The sequence below is a fragment of the Saimiri boliviensis genome, chromosome 9 (genome assembly GCF_048565385.1).
Source record: "Saimiri boliviensis isolate mSaiBol1 chromosome 9, mSaiBol1.pri, whole genome shotgun sequence".
Lineage (NCBI taxonomy): Eukaryota > Metazoa > Chordata > Mammalia > Primates > Cebidae > Saimiri > Saimiri boliviensis.
This window is the reverse complement of record NC_133457.1, coordinates 89,319,342-89,335,655: the sequence shown is the minus strand read 5'-3', so window position 1 is coordinate 89,335,655 and position 16,314 is coordinate 89,319,342. Positions and strand designations below refer to the sequence as shown.

The 16,314-nt window shown below is 39.3% G+C and overlaps 1 long non-coding RNA gene across 8 annotated transcripts in view; it reads left to right on the top strand.

The window, feature by feature from the left end:
- The window catches only part of LOC104652206 (uncharacterized), a 106,256-nt gene that overhangs the window by 25,679 nt on the left and 64,263 nt on the right, over positions 1 to 16,314 (top strand). For all 8 annotated transcript variants that reach the window (XR_012519308.1, XR_012519311.1, XR_012519309.1 and 5 more), the window contains 3 exons: positions 1,067 to 1,124; positions 1,700 to 1,921; positions 5,631 to 5,759. This is a non-coding gene — a long non-coding RNA (uncharacterized LOC104652206). The remainder of the gene's footprint in view (positions 1 to 1,066; positions 1,125 to 1,699; positions 1,922 to 5,630; positions 5,760 to 16,314) is intronic.

Sequence of the window (16,314 nt, the reverse complement as noted above, 5' to 3'; positions counted from 1 at the left end):
TCCTAAATATTTTCATCATCTGATAAGAAAACCAAGTATCCAGTCAGTTATTGGATACTTTTATTCCCTATTCTTTTCCCCAAGCCTCCGGCAACCACCAATCTATTTTCTGTGTGTGTGCATTTACCTGTTTGGATATTTCATATTATATCAAATAATGCAATGTGTGATCTTTTGTGTTTGGTTTCTTTTAGTTAACATGAGGTTTCCATAGTATATTCATATGGTAGTACATAGCAATATTTTTGTGGCTAAATAATATTCCATTGTTTATGTGTGTGTATACATACACACACACACACACATTCATATACACATTATGACACATGGGAGTGTGAGGTCATTGAACCATGGGTCTTTCCTGTGCTTTTCTAGAGAGTATAATGTGATACCTTACTATAATTTGGCAACTTAGGGGATCAGATTCTCTCCCTCTCCAGAGTACACTATTGTTGATATTTTATGGCTATAGATATCAATTTATTCAGTTACTTTTCTGAACTATATTCATAAATACTGTATTCCTTGTCATTTGTGGTCGCTGAAGTTTCTGCTGTTATCTCAGTAGTCAGCCATTGACCTGACCGAAATGTTCTTAAACTATACTCTTTTTTGTTTTTGAGACAGGTCCTCACTCTGTTGCCCAGACTGGAGTGCAGTGGTGTGATCATGACTCACAGGCATGCACCAGCACACCCATCATATTTGTTTTGTTTTGTGTAGAGATGCAGTCTTGCTGTGTTACCCAGGCAAGGCTCAAACTTCTGGGCTCAAGCAGTTCTTGTGTGTTGGCCTCCCAAAGTGCTTGGACTGCAGGTGTGAGCCCCCATGCTCAGCCAGAATGATTTTTTTCAAGGCTGCCTATGACTCTGCCATAGTCTTTACTTACCATTTGCATGGTGCCTACAGATCAGCCAGGGGTGGAAACCTAGGGGCCTCTCCCATCTGTTCTGAGCATGTTTTGGGTACCAGGCATTTTGTATTTCATGCTATCTTCTCTAGCATATGTGATGGCTCTTGGAACTCTTGTTATCTCATTAACCTTCTTTGGTCTCCTCCTTCCCAGACCCAGGTTCTGTCTGTTGCTTTTCCCATCTGATGTCCCTTTTCCAAGTGCACATGAGGTATGTATGTCTTTAAATATTTTCACAGCCACTTCTAAAGCCTAGGTAGCCACTCCATACCAAGTTGTTAGGGTGGGAATGGTGATGAAACACTTGTCAGCCTCTACCATTCTCTCAGGGGACCACCAGACAAACCAAAATGCACAACCACAGTATTTTAGGAACAAGGTTTGTATTAATACCATGGCATAAACAGGCTAACAAGGAGCACAGGCCACTTTCTCTGCAGCTGCTACAGCTGCAGCCCCACAATGGGGTTGGTATTCAGAGAATGGGGAATGGTATTCAGGTGGAGGAAATTGCCACAATGTTCTCTCACTGAATTTCAGCTGCCCTTGAATGGATTTGACTGAACTTTGACTCTCTCTTGGAATTTCCAATATTTTACTTTCCCAACACAGCTATATTCTGTGTAGTTTTTCCAAAGAGTTGAATTTGCAAGGGTTCTATTAGGACTATTTATAGATTTACTATCCCCATTTATTCTCTGTTCCTCATTCTCATTCAATCTCTGTTGCTATGGTCTAAATGTGTCCCTTCCTTATTCATATGTGGGAACCTAATCACCAACGCAGTGGCACTAGAAGGTGGGGCCTTGAAGATCTAATTAGCTCATGAGAGTGAAGACCTCGTGAATGGGATCAGTGCCTTATAAAAGAGGTTGCAGAGAGCTAGATAGCCCCTTCCACCACGTGAGGATACAGCAAGAAGTTGGCAATTTGTAATGGGAAAGAGAGCCCTCACCTGAATCCAAGCATGTTGGGACCCCAGTCGTGGACTTCCAAGCTTCCAGAACTGTAAGAAACAAATTTCTGTTGTTTATAATCTTACCAGTTTATGTTGTTTTGCTACAGCAGCCCAAAGAGATAAAGATACTTATCATTATCTCTATTAATTACTTCTATCTGTGAGGATGCTAGATCAAAAGTAATCAACGTGGAGTTTGAAAAGTTGTTGCCTGTCTATATTGGCATTTATATTCATTTATTTTTGGTTTCTAAGGCTAAAATTTCTTTCCTTTTTTTTCTTCCTTCTTTTTTTTTTCCCCTTGATAGTATATTGGGAATAGTACAGTGAGTAAGTTCTGTAATATTTGTTAAAAAATAGAACAAGAGACTCAGTAACTTTGTGAATCATCTCATTACTTAAACCTTCAACATCTCAACAGAAAGAAAGATAAATATTGCAAAAGAGAGACTTATCATGGATTGAGTAAGAGCTTGAGTAAAGACTCATGATTATAGAACAAGAATTACCATAAAGGAAACTATCCACTGAAAACCAGATTGCCTGAATTTTGCACTATTACTTTTTTCAGAAAGCACGTATCTTTATTTATAGATCTCAAAGATGTGCACTTCTCTCCCTGCAGTTCATTCTTGACCATACTGATGACTAGGATGCTGTCCAGACTTCAGACTCTCACCCATCATTCTGGCCATTTTCTTTACCCATTCTCTGTCATCATAGTAGTCTCTCCCCACTCTGCAATTTTTCCCATCACTCTAATATTTAACATAGGCATCAGGGAGCCTGATTGCAGATTGTTCACTGCTGGCACACTGGGAAAGTCTTATTTCCATGGTAAGCATCTTGGATTGCTCCAAGACAGGATTTATTTTTAACATTCCACATTGCACATTGTTGGCTCTCCAATATCTTCTGGCAATAAGATGCCAACAAGACAGAACACATAAAAAAGAAGAAAAACACCCAAACATTTATTTCCCCTTTTCTATGTTTTCCCCAAGCCAAGTTTGGAATGGTCTAAAGAGGGTTTTTTTCTTTTCCTTTTTCTCTTTGCCTGGATCTGGCTGCTGTGAGGCACCTTTTTGGATTCAGGCATTTTCCTGTTGGCTTGTCCTGGGGTACCTACCATTGAAGTCTAATACATTTTACTTATCCAAGATACCACTGCTTAAGGGAGAAACAACCCTTTGGTTGAAGAACAGCAGGCTCTACTGCTGTTTTAAAGATTTTAAATATTCTGTCTGTTGAGTGTAACTAGACACATAGCTTTGGATTTATGGCTTTACTGAGTCTTTAGCCCATTGTGACCACCTCCAAGTCCACAAAAATAAAAATGTCAAATGTGGTTGTAGTGGTTCTTTACTGTGTAAGGTGAATCACTACAAGTGGAAGGCAAGTGTTTGGTCTTTGGAGGTGGTTGTGAGCAACAAACCAGAAGTGTCTGCTAAAAGTCTTGAGTTTTTCCTTGAAGAGAACTGCTCCCTGGAGAAAGTTTAAGTATACAATTCATCAGTATTACCATGAGTCACTTCTCCTTCGTGTCCCCTTTTCTTCCATCATGGCAGACATGCAGTGATAAGTGTGTGAATATTTGCAATGCATCTTTCCCCACTCCAAACATCTCAGGTCATTATCACAAAAGCAGTTGTGTTTTGTAGATGAATTTTCCCCAACAGATAGTGCATGGGCTATTGGATTCACTCCATGGTTTCACTCCAGACTCAAAGCAGGTGTGGGCTTGAAAATGAAAGAATATAGAATATACTTTATCTGTTTTTTTTTTCTCCGTAAAAAGGAAGAAGAAATAAAGTAAGTTCGATTTACTCTAAAAAATTAGCTAGTTGGGGATAAGTATTAAAAGATGGAGGTGTGTATGTAGAACTTAACGGAGACTTTGAGTTAGAAAGTGAGTTGGCAGACAGTGAGAAGTAAAATTAGTGGAGACTCGAATGCTGGGAGAACATCCTCTTTGTGTTTCCAACAGATTTCAGAAATCTAGAAACATATAAAATCCCCTCTAATTTTTTTAAAGCATCAAAGGCCAAAGCAAACCAAACAAACCTGTGTGTCACATACACAAACACAGTACATTTGAGGTACATTATGTGAGCACTGCTGAATAATTTTCTCTATTAAAAATGACGACAAAGTCCTGCTCTGATTTATTTGAGATTAAGATGTGGAGATGTGGGGGTCAATTTTAGTAAGCCCCATTAGAGCCAGTCTGATGTAAGAAGATCAGGAGCCAACATTCACAGGCTACACAAAGGAAAGATTTATTAGGCAGCCAGAAACCCAGACAACTAGCAGGTTTGGCATTATTCTGCTCACCGCAGTAGAAATTACCCAAGACTTCGTTAATGCCTGCTTGGTTGCAAATGTCTCACTGCTGCTTATACAGTGCTCCTTGGGCAGTGATTTTCATTTGGAAGAGCTATTGGCAACACATTTTTTTTTAAAAAAAGAATAAACTGCCAAACAATATGCTCATCACCAAGTACCAATGATGACAGCACAAGCAAAATAAAGGGATTAAAAATCATCTGATAGCCACTTAATATTTTTGGCCAAGAGGGTTCCTTCCATAGATGTTTATAGATAGAGTCTTTATGCCTTTGCCATAACTGTCTTTTAATTATTTTATTCCAGAAAGCACCAGTTACATTTGCTGTAGCTTAGATAATTATTCCTAGTCCCTAGTGCCGAGTAGTTGTACTTTACTTTCGTGACCAATAACTATTCATTGAATGAAGGCATGAGAGTATACCCATCCCCATATTTTTGCTCTTGAAGGCGTTGAGTACACTTCAAAGATCCCAGCTCAAGTGCTAAGGATAATCCATAACCTTAGCAAACTCAAGCTCGGTTTCTATTTTTTAATCTTCCATTTACTTTGTGGCACCAGTCTCTGTATTGCCAGGTTTATACTGAGAAAGCGCAATTAATGTTTCAGTTAATCAAGAGAACATCTCTTGGTTTTGCCTCTCAAAAACCCTTTCCTCTTTATTCTTGAAGACAGAACTCTAGTTTTCTTTTGTTAGCACCATCCCTGCTCCACTCTCATTAGATGTGGTTTGGGTATGGCTATTGCATCAATCCCTGCATCCCTTCAGTGATGAATGAGGTTAGGCTCTGTTGCAGACTATTGGTGCTCTGCCTATATCCCTTCAAATACACCTTCCATTTCCATGTGTACAATTTCAGCCTCCATCAACTAGCAAAAGCATGATTGCTGGACAGCTGCCTTCATATTGATGAAACCTTCTTCTCTCATGCACAAGGCAAGTGGAAAGTGCTTGGGGGATGGGGAATCCCTCTGGAGGTAGCCCTTAGCTAATATCTGATGGGCATAGCAATATAAGTACCCCGAATCTCTCACTTCTTGGCAAGGGTAATTCTTAGGTATTTGTTTTGCCAGAGACTAGTACTGCAAGGCTAAACTACAATATTTCACTGGTATCTGATTTAACAATACTGCTTAGATTGGCTGACTTCCCTCTCACCCACCTGTGTTCCCTGCAATTTCCAATAAAGTGTTTTGACTGGAATCCTTGGCTCAAGGTCTGCTTCTGTGGAAACCTGAACCAAGATAAAAACCAAAATCTGGCACATCAGATTATTCTGTCTTCTGGCTTCAGTGACTAATTTTGGAGACCCAGGCCTTTTCCTGGAATAATTAAATAAGAGGGGATTTCTTTCTGTTGGGAGTCCTTAGTATATGAAATCTAAGCTGGTACTTTTCCATATCTTTTCTAGTACACAAGAAGAGCCTTTTGTGAGAACAAAGCTAACACTCAAGAAAATCATTTCAAGGAATAGAGAAGATTTTCTTGATGGATTCAGCCATACTGGAAACTCTGATCTACCTCCAGGCTTTTCAATTATGTGAGTCCACTTTTCTCACCATTTTGAAACCCAGGTTGAGTGACGTTTCTGTTTCTTGAAACTGAAAGAGTTATGACGAATTTAGGTATAAACTAGAAGATTCTATCTTGGCCTCTTCTCAGTGTTGTACTGGCCAGCAAGATGGGGGCTTAGTAGTACAGTTTTTCCATTTATGCATATGGTGGTCAGCTGTTGGCTCAAAATTGTAGTCGTGGTCTATGGTATCTGAATACTGAGGAATTTATCTTTTCTGTTTTTACCCAATAAGTTGAGAGGCTACACTTCAAATTTCAGTGGAATAGAGGGAAGAATGTCTAAAATATCTTATTACCTTTCTTCTTATGTAAAACTTTTTGGAGGAGATAGGCAAATGGTCTTTGAGGGCAAAGAATTATGTAGTAGTGAATAAATTCGTTCACATGAGGTAACTGATTGTCTTACATTTTGCTGTGTAAATTGCAGGCTGCATTTTTTGTTTTAATTAAGCAATGCCCGAAATTTTTTTGTGGCATTTGCCTTCCAGGATTGGAAACCTACACACATCAGCTTTGTGCATGAGAACCAGAAATTAAAGCTGACCACAGCTAATGGGAACCTGCTCAGGCCCACTTTATAGGCTCTACTGAGAGAAGTGCAAAGGGAAAACAGGCTAAGTGAACAAGGAAAAATACAAGTCTGCCTTCTCAATAAGTTTTAATAATGTATAATCCCACATAAAGTAACATATGAACAGAATTATAAATTCTCTGTTGCTTACTTTTCTCCATTTAGGACTTGTTAAGTACCCAAAGGGAATTGCTGGACCTTTGTATTTTTAATTCAACTTCAATGTCTTCAATTAGAGCATGCTGTCCGAATAAGTAGTACTCTTCAAATACATGGTTGAGAATGACTAATGCTAAATCTTGTGGCATCTGTACCCCAGTGAAGATTTAGGGGCTGAGTATTCTTGAAGGAGTCTTTGTTGGCAAGGTAGCTTCTTCTGGAATGATCGTTCAAGTGTGTACAATCTGGCTATCGTGTGAACAAATGGACATCCAAGACATAATTGTCATGGTTCTTAGCCTTTTTCAATGATCTCAGGAGATAGCTTCTGCTTCCACCATTGAGTCTTTTGTTTGGGGTTCTACCTCATTTTCAGGCTTACCTTTGAAGAGTTTATAAGACAGTTGTTTGAAGGTATACAGCACCCGCTAGGTGTTGGCATTTCTTCACACTCAGGACAGGCACCAAATATGCAGAGAGAAAACTTTTATTAACAACTACAGTGACCCAAGGCAAAAATGTGCCAAAGAATGTATTCCTTTTAGCCTGATCTCTGCAGCCTGCTCTTGTCTCTGGAGGTTGTTTAGGAATTTTACTCAGGGGACTGGTGGCCAGCTGTAGTTGTGTGTGTTTATTTTTTAAAGCTTTCCTGTTTACTCAAACGGCTCTCCTACATTGGAGTTTCTCAATTGCATGTTGTGGGCCCTATCCTAGGTTTTTCACTCTCCCTCTTTTTCTATAACTGAATCTTCCTGAAGATGAGTTCCTTAGAAAAGGTAAGAGTCCCAAAGCCAAGGTAAGAAGTTAAAGAGTTGTTTGTAATTTAGTTGCAAATATGTAGAGTAGAAAGATGCTGTTTTAAGTTATCCACTGATATATAACAAACCACCCCAAAATTTGATGCATTAAAAGAAGAAATTCTTCTGATGTTTCGAAAGAACTGAGTAGAGCATGTCTATTTATCTACCTATTACCTCTAACAGGGAAGGGAGGGAAGTCCTGGGAGATTTCAGTTTCAACTTTTTTCAAGATTATGTAGGTCATGAAGATGGTTCTTCTGTTGGTTTCACAAGAGTTCACTCAAGTGGCTGTATTTATCTGGTGAGTTAGTTAAAACTGGAGGCTCTACCATGGCATCATCCTTCACAGTAATAAAAGAAAAATGCAGATGGCAAATACAGGCAAAGTCTCTGTTAACTCTTTTCCTTGAAGTATTAGCACATGTGAGCCTGGGAAAGATAGCTCAAGTGTATCTGTCTTACTCTGATTTGGGGAATAGAGGAATGTCCTGGCTGAGGCATCAGGTCAATTGAAGAGTATTTATGTTGTTGGAGATATTGTAATATACAGCCTCATTCTAAACTTTAAGCAATGGTGAGGCCCTGCAAAGGAAAAAAATAGCTGGCTGGAACAAGATGGCTTGATTTTTTCTGGTGGATTAGAAAAAGGAGTGGAATAGTAAATGAAAGAGTTAACAATTGGCTTTCAAAACATCCCCAACCCTCTGCTTTGTAGTATTTATTGATTTCCATTGTACAAACTGTGGCTAATGTCAAGCTTCCATTCAAGTTAAGAAGGCACGTGCACAATGAACTCTTGAAATCCTGTGCAGGCTTGCCCTAACATACCAGCTGTTCAGGAAGAATGAAAAGAGAGAGAGAAAAAAAAGTAAAACAGTATCAAGACATAGAAAAGAGAAGTTCTCTGGTTTCTAAAACACATGGGTGAAACGTGAGTATAGGGATGGAAGATGGAACAGAATCATTGGTGAAATCCTCTGCTGTCTACATAGGAATACCTCAAGTGTTCTTAAAATGCATGCACAGGCCAAAATGCACCAAAAGAAGAAAGAAGTAAGAAAGAAAAAAAGCAATACAATAGTAAAATTTAAAGTGTTCAGTTTGGGCCTGAAGTCATTGTTAAAACATGAAGTAGACAAATCAGTCACTAGGTTTGATTGCCTTATCAGTCTAGAAGGTTTGACCTGAGGTGAGTATGTGATGTAAAATGAGTACCATGTTGAAGGATGTCTAATGGGATTGATAGAATGGAAAGAGCCTGATGAAGGATTCAGGAATCTGGACACAGCTCTGGCTCTCTTATTCGTCCAACACTATGACCTTGAACATTTGGCCTACACAAGTCATACATTTTTGTCATTTTTCTATCTATCTTTGCTGAGTAAATGTATTCTTCTGTCTTCCCCTTCATTTAAAACTTTGAGTTCAGGATATTGAGACTGGCCTGGCTACATGATAAGACCTCATTTCTACAACTAAAAAGTTTTTAAAACGTTATACAGACATGGTGACACACTCCTGTGGTCCCAGCTACTCTGAGGGTTGAAGTGAAATGATCACTCATATCTGGGAGGCTGGGGCTGTAGTGAGCTGTGTTTGAACTACTGTACTCCATCCTGAAAGACAGAGTCAGACCCTGTCTCACAAAGAAAAAAAAAAAAAGACTGACTTTGCCATGTTAATAAAGGCAGTGACAGAAATGCTGCCCCTGGCCTGGCAGATCTGCCTTTAATGACTCAAGTGGCTGCTTAATGATATTAGCAAAGTCCATTTATTCGTGCAACAAATATATATGCCTCTATTTCTTCAGCCTATGCTTTTATGGCTACCTTTGTAGTTTTTGTGAGTCTCTAATTCCATGGTGTTTTGGTTTAGTGCTTGACCCACTGGATAAAGAAACAGCTGTATGTATATAAAGCCACTCAACTCTGAAGAATGCTCATTCTTCTGACCTTTCAAAAGAACCGTAAGAAGAGTAGAGTACATCTATTTATCTACCTAATGCCTCTGACAGGGAAGGGAGGGCAGTCCTGGGACTACCGAAATGTGTTTTAAAGGATATCATTTGGAAAGCGATCTCAAAAAGACTTAGTTATCCTTTGCCCTAAGCTACCTTGTATTGAAATCAAATGATCTGTTCCATCAGTGACCTAACAAATACTGGATAGACAGCCAGTCACAACCAACTCAGTTAAGTCTTTATTGTGAGACCTTTCCCAGTGCAGAAAATTAGCCCACACTTCTATTGAGAGATTTCTCCATTCCCAGTCTAGATAAGGAATAAACCGAGGCTAAGTCTCCTCCTTTCTCATACCTTGAATATTTTGACTGCCTATGGTTTTAATATTTGAGTTCTAACTGTATGTCCCGCTGATAATTGACTCTAGAAAAATAGGCACATGTACAGCTATCTTGGGAACCTGGTTGTCTATCTGTATCTGCATGTGCCCACAATTGCATCCCGCATGACCCTGACGCTGCCACTGGGCGGTCCAAGTAGAGTAACATACAGAAAGTGATTACATTTAAGGTGCCTGGTGACAAGGCCAGTACTGGGAGAAGTCTGTTTTGAGTGGAAGACTTTACTTTGGCCAACTGTGCCAAACTTTGGTAACTATCTGCCTAGAACGACTTCTAACTCACCCATTGAGAGTTTGCATGTCATTCCAGTACATGGTCTACTGTGAGACTTACAGAGTAGTAGCAAAATAACTACATCTAATTATGCTGTGATCTTATGTTGAGACTGGAATCCTTTGAAAGTACAAGCTCTGTCTTCAAGTCACCATCCAAATCTAAAGGGAAGTTATCCATAAATCTTGCAACGCAACACTGTGTAGCAGACACTCATCTTATCTCCTCTGAAATCAAAACTGTATAGGTGTCCCGATTGTTGTAACAGTCAGAGTGTTCAGGAGTTTACAAGAAATGAATTTCTAGGAACTCAGAAAAGAGAGGAAGAGAAAAGAGCATTGCCAAGTTGAATTCAGCTCATCCTTGTTGCTTTTGATGCCATTTTGCCTACGTAAATCTCCACAGTGTTCCAGCCCCTGATGAGTCACATCTTCCGTCATCTTCAGATCAGGAAATGATCATCTGTGTCAGAGATACCTTGATTTGGTCTTCCCCAAGCTCATTTTCTAGGATGTCCTAGAGCATCTACATTGCAAAGGTTGAGATGATGTGTGATTAGAGCCAGAATTAGAGGAACACAATGCCATGGCTTTGCAGGTTTGGCTTCAATCAAGTACTCAGAGCCTTGATTAAAGATACTACTAAGGAATTGGGCCAGGCGTGGTGGCTCACACCTGTAATCCCAGCACTTTGGGAGGCCAAGGCAGGTGGATTACCTAAGGTCAGGAGTTAGAGACCAGCCTAGCCATCATGGTGAAATCCCGTCTCTACTAAATAAATACAAAAATTAGCTGGGCTTGGTGGCAGGCACCTGTAATCCCAGCTACGCAGGTGGCTGAGGCGGGAGATTCATTTGAACTTGGGAGGCGGAGGGTGTAGTGAGCTGAGATTGCGCTATTGCACTCCAACCTGGGAAATAAGAGCAAAACTTCATCTCAAAAAAAAAAAAAAAAGATATTACTAAGGAATCTTCTGGGTTTGAGGCCAGAAATGGCAGTGAGGTCAAACCAAGATGCTCACAGAATCAATGCTGAGATTATAACCTAATTGAGAGTAAGCAAATTCAGTGAATATTAGGGATAGGATGGTGGTCATCTTTATGTAACTCTTGTCAAATGTAACCGTTGTTTTAAATGATTCTACTGTGTTTTCTCAGTTTAGTCCTGTTGCTGTTCAACTGAGCTTCATGGAGCTTCATACTTTTAGAGTTTGCAGAGCTATAGAGACAAAGAGGATGCCAAATGCACAAGGCGTTGGGGTCCTAACTGTATTTCTAGAGATTTTATGCCTCTATTATTATTATCTTTATATATTGAAGTTCCATGTTGGAGGATAAAGTTCTCTTATTGAAAGTAACCAGTTAGAAAACCACTTTGTTGTTATTACCAGCTGAAAGATTCACATGCTTTACTTTTCCTTAGGAGGAATTACTATTACAACTTATTCCTTTGAAAATAATTGGATCTCAGTCCTAATCAGTGCATTACAAAATGATGGTTGTCCTCAAGAAACATAGTGTTGTGGATTGAAGAAGGCTTTATTTTTATACCACCTGGTTATAAATAAGATCTGGGTGGATAAAATGACTGCTGCTATTTCATTCGCCAGTCAGAATGCCTTTTGTTAAAAAGTTAAAAAACAACACAATGATAAGACTTCAGGGAAAAGGGAATACTTATACACCGCTGTTGGCCATATAAATTAGTTCAGCTTCTGTGGAAAGCAATTTGGAGATTTCTCAAAGAACTAAAAACTGTGCCATTTCTCAAAGAACTAAAACTGTGCCATTTTGCACGGTACCCCGCTACTAGGAATAATACCCAAAGGAAAATAAATTGTTCTACCAAAAGACATACATGTTTACATTCATCACAGTGATAATCACAGTAGCAAAGACGTGAAATCAACCTAGGTGCCCGTCAGTGGTGGATTGGACAAAGAAAATGTAATACAAGTACACCGTGAACTACTACACAGCCAGAAAAAAATAACAAAATTATGTTCTTTACAGCAACAGAGATGCAGCTGGAAGCCATTATCCTCAGCAAATTAATGCAGTTTAAAAAAACAAATTCTGCGTGTTCCATTTATAAGTGGGAGCCAAACATTCGGTACTAATGGAAATAAAGATGACAACAATAGATGCTGGGAACTTATGGGGAGGACAAGTGTTAAAAACGCTATTGGTTACCGTGTTCACAATGTGGGTGACAGGATCATTCAGAACCTAACCCTCAGCATTACAGTCTATTCAGGTAACAAACCTCCACATGTACTCCCTGAATCTAAAATGAAAATTGAAATTAAGAAAAAAAAATGTTAAAAAGGAACTAAAAGTGAACTATAAGTACAATGGTGTCCTTGGATATCAAGTCCTGGAGACCACTACCTCTCCCTGTTATTTCTATTTCCCCCAGTGTCATTTCTATGACACTGTTTCTTTTAATGTAATTGATCATTTACAGAGCAAAATGACCTCCTTACCTTATAAGATATGCATAGGATACCAACTCTATGCTGTCTAGGCAAGAACTGGCTTGCTATCTTTGGCTATATTGCCTGGATAGATGCTGTGGAGAAACTAGGCTCTCCATATGCTGATGATTACATTTAAAAAAAGTTAATTCAGAAATCAAAGAAGCTGAAGTTTAGAACTTCAGGTCCTGCTCAAAATGAAAAGGCCTTTAAAACATCACAGTAACTTTTGAGTGAGCTTTGAATTCCCTCAGGGCATGAACTGGCGGTGGCCCAGTTAAATATCAACTAGATATTAAAGTGTTGGAAGAGCCTAACAAGGATCTATATTAAAACTGAAATAATCTGGGCTGAAAACTTCAAATTTTAAATAATTGCATGTTTTGCAATATATATATACCTACCTAAGTACTAAGGTACCGTTTTACTAATTTCAAATGAAGCTACCATATAAACATTTCCCTCTATATTCCAAACTCATGCTTGCCATTTATTACACTGTATTATTGTGTTCTATATCCAATGCATATAAATGATTAGCTTTAAATTCCTATCTTACTGACATTTGGGGTTTTAATTTTAGGAAGGGAATGGGTTAGAAGGGGCTTCATATATAATTTAAATTTCCCAGATTTCCAGTGCCTAAACTTCATAGAAGGTGACAAAAAAAAAAAAAAAAGAAGAAGGAAAACAAAATAAAGCAAAAGTAAACTTCTTTTTCTCTCTTAACCTTTTCTGAATTTAGGTTAATTAATACTCAAGTTGAATGTGAAGTGGCTTTAATATTTTTTCCACAAATATGCAATAACAAATACATATTTACACCAATTTAAAGTTATTACCAAATATTGAGTAGCACACTGTTAATTTTTTTTTTTTTTTTGAGATGGAGTCTCCCTCTGCCACCCAAGCTGGGGTGCAGGGGTGTAATCTTGGCTCACTGCAACCTCTGCCTCCAGGGTTCAAGTGGTTCTCTTGCCTCAACCTCCAGAGTAGCTGCAATTACAGGCACATGTTACCAGGCCCAGCCAAGGTTTTGGGTTTTCACCATGTTGGCCAGGCTGATTTCAAACTCCAGACATTAGGTGATCCACCTGCTTCAGCCTCCCAAAGTGCTGGGATTACAAGTGTGAGCCACTATGCCTGGCCCTGTTTATTTGTTTTTTGTTTTCTTTTTGATGAGACAAAGTTTCACTCTTGTTGCCCACGCTGCAGTGGCATGATCTCGGCTCACTGCAACCTCCGCCTCCTGGGTTCAAGTGGTTCTTCTGCCTCAGCCTCCCTAGTAGCTGGGATTACAAGTGTGCACCACCACACCCAGCTAATTTTTTTGTATTTTTAGTAGAGCCAGGGTTTCACCATGTTGGCCAGGCTGGTCTCAAACTCTTGACCTCAGGTGATCTGTCCACCTTGGCTTCCCAAAGTGCTGAGATTACAGGCGTGAGCTAATGTGCGTGGCTGTAATTTGTTTTTTAATAGTAGAGACAGCTTTTCAAGCAAGAGGAGTTTCTTTTATGATAACCTTTTGTTGCCATATTTAAAATTAGTTTGGTTAATTTCCAGCAATGTAATTGTTCTGGGGTAATAAGATTTCTTTTTTTTTTTTTTTTTTCTTTTTCAGAGAGGGCCTTGACCTCCCCAGGCTCAAGTGATCCTCCCACCTCAGCCTCCCAAAGTGCCGGAATTACAGGCATGAGCCATGGTGCCTGGCCAATGAGATGAAGACTTAAAATTGCCTAACTCACTATGGCATTAAAGAGGTCACCCATATCCCAACTCTAAGTAAAGCAGAAATAAGAAAGCCTATAGTCCCAGCTACTCAGGAGGCTGAGGCAGGAGAATCGATTGAACCTAGGAGGCAGAGATTGCAGTTAGCCAAGATTGTGCCACTGTACCACTCCAGCCTGGGTGACAGAGTGAGAATCCTTCTCAATTAAAAAAAAAAAAAGGAATTATCAAACATAAGTAGTAATGGGCTATCCTCCCCTTCAAATATTGCAAACGTTCCCACTCTCCATTCTACAGAGGGAATGTACTCTTTAGCCTAATTAAATGTTCTAGGATAAGCCTGTAAAGGGAGCATAGGACCAATTAAATGAGCAGGACCAAGCCCTTCGGGCATTTCTCCCTTTAAATTGTAATTCTGAGAGGATAAGTCTAACTGTGAGGAACATTAGCAATGCCATTCAAAACTCAGCAGCCTTTCCTTTAGAAGGTCCTGTGATTCCTCTCCATTGGGAGAGGGTGAGGTGAGGTCCTGTTTGAAGTAGTGCCCATAGCACGGGGAGGAAATGACTCAGTGGCCTCGGCCACACAACAGTAAAACTCTTCTTGCAAGAGGAACCATGCTTGAACTTGGCAGCCTAAGCAAAGTCTCAGCATGATTCAAGTTTAGAGTCAATCTAGCTTTTTCTAGCTGAAATAATAATACCCCATGGGGATCCTCCAAGCTACAGCTGAGGAATGGATATGGTGATAGTGAACTCTTTCTGAGATGCTTGTGGAAATTGGGACCACAGGGTGAATGGGGCCTGATTGTGACAGAGAGTTGGGAAGGCAGGAATTTCAATATTTATGCTAAACTCACTTTCTAACTGTGGGTAGAACACCTCTCTGCTTTATTTTTTTAATCTTTCAAGATACATATGAAATTTAAATAAAATTTATTCAAGGTGAATTTTTATTTTCTTTTATAACATGATCACTTTTTTAATATTAGGAAAGTTTTGATTCTTCTCTATTAGCATATGACTATTTGCCAGAAGTAGAGTGCCTTTAAAATCAATAAAGACACTTGGGCAAAAATAATAATAAAACATGCCTAAGTTTTCCTCACAGTAGGTCAGAAGCCCCATTTTTATTAATAAAGCAGAGCACGATTGTACAGAAGCTTAAATTATTTGCAGTGTCTCTACTTATCAAGCAAAAATATTTGAAGATTTATCATGTGTTGAGCATATTGTAAAGGTTGAGGGTACAGGAGCAGATATGACACAGCCTTTGCTCTCAAGGAGCTGGCTGTCTTCTGAGGCTGCAGACAAAGTCCTTGTAAGTGCTTTTGTTTTGTTTTATTGTGGTAAGAACACTTGAAATGTATCCTTTTACCACATTTTTACGTGTGTGATACATTATTGACTCTAGGTACAATGTTGTACAGCAGATCTTAGAGCTGATTCAACTTGCTTAACTGAAGCATTATGCCAGTTGATTAGTAACTCCCCATTTCTCCCTCCCTCTAGTCCCTGGCAATCACCATTCTACCCTCTGCTTCTATGAAGTTGACTATTTAGGATACCTCATGTGAGTGGAATGAAAGCATATTTGTCCTTCTGTGACTGCCTTTTCACTTAACATAACGTCCTCGAGGTTCATCCGTGTTGTCACATACTACAGAATTTCCTCCTCTTTTAAGGTTAAATAAGTATTCCATGTGTCTATACCACAGTTTCTTTTTCCATTTGTGTGTCAATGGACAATTAGTTTTGTCTCCACATCTTGGGTATTGTGAATGGTCCTGCAATGAATGTGAGAGTGCTGATACCTCTTCAGGATTCTGATTTCAATTCTTTTTGGGAAAATACCCAAAAGTGATATTGCTGGATCATACGGTGTTAGAAAAGAGGTTCTTCTTAGTGTCCTGCTAGAACAGGAACAAGTAAAACGTAAGGGGCTCAGTCAAAGTGCTACAGATAGCTGGGTGAGATGACAAACCCAAAACCACGTAGCAGGAGGTGAATGGAGAAAACTGAGTAAAAGTGATTAGCAGCAGAGATATAACTGAGAACACAGCACACTGAATGAAACTCAAGTCCACTTTGCCTGCAGCAAAAGATGCAGGTGGAGCACAAAATGAGACTGGAGGGGTAGGGTGGGGTCCTTTT